The sequence below is a fragment of the Galeopterus variegatus genome, unplaced genomic scaffold (genome assembly GCF_000696425.1).
Source record: "Galeopterus variegatus unplaced genomic scaffold, G_variegatus-3.0.2 Scaffold3353, whole genome shotgun sequence".
NCBI classification, from domain to species: Eukaryota; Metazoa; Chordata; class Mammalia; order Dermoptera; family Cynocephalidae; genus Galeopterus; species Galeopterus variegatus.
The window spans coordinates 158,550-163,163 of NW_007729464.1; the positions used below are offsets into that span (position 1 = coordinate 158,550).

At 39.6% G+C, this 4,614-nt stretch overlaps 1 pseudogene; it reads right to left on the minus strand.

Annotated features, from left to right (window-relative positions):
• Positions 1-1,992: 1,992 nt before the first annotated feature.
• LOC103600453 lies at positions 1,993-2,925 on the minus strand (annotated as a pseudogene).
• Positions 2,926-4,614: the final 1,689 nt, after the last annotated feature.

Consider the following 4,614-nt stretch of genomic DNA (forward strand, 5'->3'; position numbering starts at 1 on the left):
ATTGATGGATGGAGAGTAGTTAACCTGAAGACTACATTGTGGAGGATTTTCAGTCATGGATTATGATGATATTTAAATTTTACTGTATTAGTCCATTAGTTTATAACAAAATACATGGAACTGGGTGATTTGTAAGAAAACAAAATTTTATTGCTTACAGTTTCTGAGGCTGGGAAGTCCAAAGTCCAGGAAACACAGCTGGTGAGAGCTTTCTTCGGTGGTGACTTCAGTGATACAGGGTATCACACTGTGAAAATGGCAGAGCAGAGTAAAGAAACTCTCATGTGCTCTCCTTTTAAAGCCCTCAGAACATGCACCTGACCACCATTATTAATCCATTCATTAGGTCATGGTCCTACAATCTAATCACCTCCTCAAGGCCCTACCTTTCAATTACCATAATAGGACTTCCCACTCACAATAGTTACAGTAGTAATTAAGCTTCTAATATATGAACTTTGGGAGACACAATTCAATCAATCCATAGCAATGACCATAGGTTTAGATGATTGAGTAGGAGGACAATACCATGGAAGAAGAGAAATGGAACAACCAATATATTAGGACATCTTGTGGATATTAATCCTCAAGAATTATGACAGCAAAGATTTAAGGCCAAAGCCTCAAAACCTAGAAAACAGCCAGAAGTTATCAAAGTGAAACCAGAGGAGACCTACACACCTCCATGTGAATGGTGCATAGGGTGGTGGAGACAAAACAGCTACCAAATGTGTGAACTGCAGGAGCAGCCATGTCCTCCAGAGCAGGACAGTTCCAATAAGAAAACGAGGAGAAATTTCAGAGAAGACGGGAGTGATAAAGGGGTTGTGTTGACGAAGGACTTGATTTCCAAAGCGTGCAGTGGACGATTTCAGTAAGAGGTGTGAAATGGGGGGATCCCAGATGGGGAGTATACGAAACTGCAAGGGGATTATAGCCCTGGGGAAAGAGGTCTTGGGAGTCTTGGGCTTGCTGTGATGACCTAAACAAACAGGAGTATAAGTCACAGTGTGAATGCCTTAAGCAGATTGTGGCGATAATGCAGCTCTGTGGAGTTTATTTTTCAAAATTGATGCTGAAATCATGAAAAAACATTGTTAATATAGCAAATGAGAAAACATATCATGTCAGTGTTTGTACAGAATATAATTGCATTGAAATTATAAATTATATACAAATGTTTGTGAATAACAATCAATACTAAACTGAAAAATAATGTATTCCAGTTATATTATATTATAACCATCTAAAGTTTTCCAACTAAAAATTGAAATTTACTACATTCAAGTTTAGCTAAAGATCCAGATTATAAGTCCAATAAATCTTAACAAATCTTTAAACTTCTAAATTTGTTTAAAACCAGATTGTTTTAAATCTAAGTAATGTGCTATTAAGCAACCTCATTAATAAGTTCTGTTAAATTATTAGTTAACTGATGTAGTATTTAGAGCTTTGGTCATAATTTTTATTTATTTTAAAATCAAATATTTTTAAATGTTATGGCTCGTTTTACTCAGTTATGATAATGCCCCAATATTTAATGAGTGTTTGGGATTCTAGTCTAGACTAAGAAGAGAGCTCATATTGCAAAGTGAGTCACCTCATACAAATGTAAGAAATGTAGTTACAGTAACAGTGGAGAATGCTAATATCTCAAAAGAATATGTTCCATGTGAAATCCTCTCTCAAACCTAACACAAAAGGGATGCCATGTAATTGTTAGCATTTACATGTAATTGTTAGGAAAAAATACACTTCTGAATTGTATTCTCAAGCTTCTTGTTTCTTCAAGTAGCATCATTTACTGACTGCTGTAGTCCTTGACCTACTTTATTATTAGCAGTTCACTTTCTCATAAACTTTTTAAATTTTATTATTATTTTTTTAATTTTTACATTCTAAGATGTTGTTGCAGAGGGGCTAAGCACCCTCCCCCATACCCCCACCCGCCACAAGAGGTCTATGGTCACTGGCCCAGTTCTGGGCCCTGGACTATACCAGCCTGTCATCCAGGGATAGTGCCTATATGATGTAGGGGTCCTCCTTGGACCCTGTTGGAAAAATATAAAAAACTGGTCAGGGCCCCTCAGATGTTCGGAATCTTGCCGAGCACGTGATGTAAATATGCACGTGCACCCAGGTGTTCCTTGTGATTGTCTGACATAGATGCACGTGTGCACCCAGGTGTCCTGCGTTATGGACTTAAGTATAAAGGACCTGATACGCTGCGGTTCTTGGGATGCTCAAGGAAGCCACCAGGGCCGCTGCTCCTAGCTCTGAATAAAGCCTATTAATTTTTCTCCCAGGGCTCCCAGACCTTTCCCTATTGCCTAGCTCGTAGACCTGCGTGTGGAGGGTTTGTAACTGAGTCTGTACAACGGGCTCGAGGGGTTTGTGAGTCCTAGGCCTGGCTTCACAGACCCTTCCTGGAACTCCTGCAGCATTAGTTTCCTGTTGGCGTCCTTGTCCATCATGGCAAAGATCCAATCCACCCTTTTCTCTGGGGTGTTCTCCTCCTCAGGGAGCTCCACAGTGTTCCCCACCATCTGGTAAATGGCATCCATGATATCTAGCATTTTGTTCCTGGTGATGTAGCTGTCCTTGTCCAAGGCATAGAGCTTGAAAGCCCACCACAGCTTCTCATCCAGGGTTCCCCACGAGGTCACCCACAGCGCCTGGATAACTCGGAGAAATCGACCGGTCCATCCTTGCTTTAGTCAAGGACATTGAAGACAAACATGGCAAACTCAGTGGGTCTCTGAATGGGAAGAATTGCATGCAGGTCTTCTGGAAGCCTGCCACATCCAGCTGCTTGCTGGGGCAGTCCAAGCCTGTAGGACTGCTGGGCTTCCTTCTCAGTAAAGTAGGTTTTCCTGGTCAGCTCCTGGCAGCTCCAGGCTTCAACTTGCTGTGGGATTGCCCCATCCTCTGCAGCAGTGGCCCCCGCCCCACCCCGGGCCAGACCCAGTCATGCAGATCGGGGCTCCTAGCCGGAGCTAGCAGACCAGGAGGGCCAGGACTCACTTTCTCATAAATTTCTAATCACTGTAAAAATTCTACCCTAAGTTGCTTCAAACATTAAGAGAAATTCTGTTTCATCATTTTGTTTCAAAGTATTTTGTGAACAATGTACTGACGTTCCTGTGATGGGGAACAGGAATCTCAGAGAATATTGTCATGAGTACAAAGCTGTTTGTAAAAGGCATGTGTGCTTCACCTGAGGATAGAGGCAACCCCTACTGCAAAGGGTATATTTAAAGAGAACAAGTAAAACTTTGATACCCTTTTCAGCATCCATATGTAAAACCTGCCACCCCTTCCAAAATAGATGCCACTTCTGCCCACCTCAGCTCCCTGTCTTTTGTAGCATTTCAAGAGTCATGCTTTCAGGCAGCTGTCAATCAATAATTGACTAAGGAACTGACAGCAAATTCCTCACTTAACTTTCCCAGGAGTTATTTGCATCCTCAAAGGAAAGTCAAAGACAAAAAACCAAAACAACAACAACAAAAAATGTATCATCTCCACACTTTCAAAGCACAAAGGAATGAAACTTTAAATATGAAATTTTCAAAATTGTGATGAGGTCTATCTACCCAATATCCCATTTAGGGGGCCAAGTAATGTGCATCTTGACTTTCTGAATAGTTATACCTTTTTTCTTATGATGAATTCATCTTATATATCCACTCTCACTCATATGCCACTTGAATGATGGTGGCTTTTATTTCAAAATTTTAGGAATCTCCATCCTGCAAATAGAACAATTTAGTCGTGTTACTTTGGTTCAGGGAATTTTCCAACCTAAAGCTCTCACTAGATGACACTGTTCTAACACTTAGAAGTGTGTCCAATTATTATACAGAAAAGACTGCCTGTGCTTTTTTTCCTTCTAATAAAGGGCCTGCATTTTTAAGAATTTCATCTTTATAGTTTTAAGACTGTGACAAATCTTAAATGAAATCTTGAAAGGAAGAATCCTTTTGGACTTTGAAGTCCAGTGTATTTGTTTGCTTTTGAGGTATGAAAGTTTTGTGCTTATTCCCATGTTCTTAAAATTAATATCCTAAGCAGTATCCAGTAATAGCAGCTGACATATGACCATTTATTTTGCACCAGGCAGTGTCCTAACTGCTTTAAGTAATAAATCCTCCCAACAAGCTTAAAAGTCAAAAACTAATTGATCCTTTTGTAAAATTATCTTAAAGTGAGAAAACCGGGGCACAGAACGGTTAAAAAAGTAATCTAACATCATACATCTATTAAGTGAGAAAATAGTCTAATTGAGGAGCCTGCACACTTAACCAGTACAATCTGCTGCCTCGTGTACTCATAACTAGTTACAGATCAACTAAAGGATTTCAAATTGATGTTCTCACAAAACACGGATTGAAGTTTAATAATCTACTTCTTTCATTTTTTGGTTTTAGAATAATAAATAAATCTAAAATCAATTTTCACATCGGTGAAATGTCTATGTTAAGGGGTGAAGTCAGAATGTATAGATTCAAATTCCAGCTCTGTCATTTACTGGATGGTGACCTTGGGCAAATTATTTAACTTCAGGTAACAACAACAACAACAACAACAACAACAAAACCTGCTCTGACCATG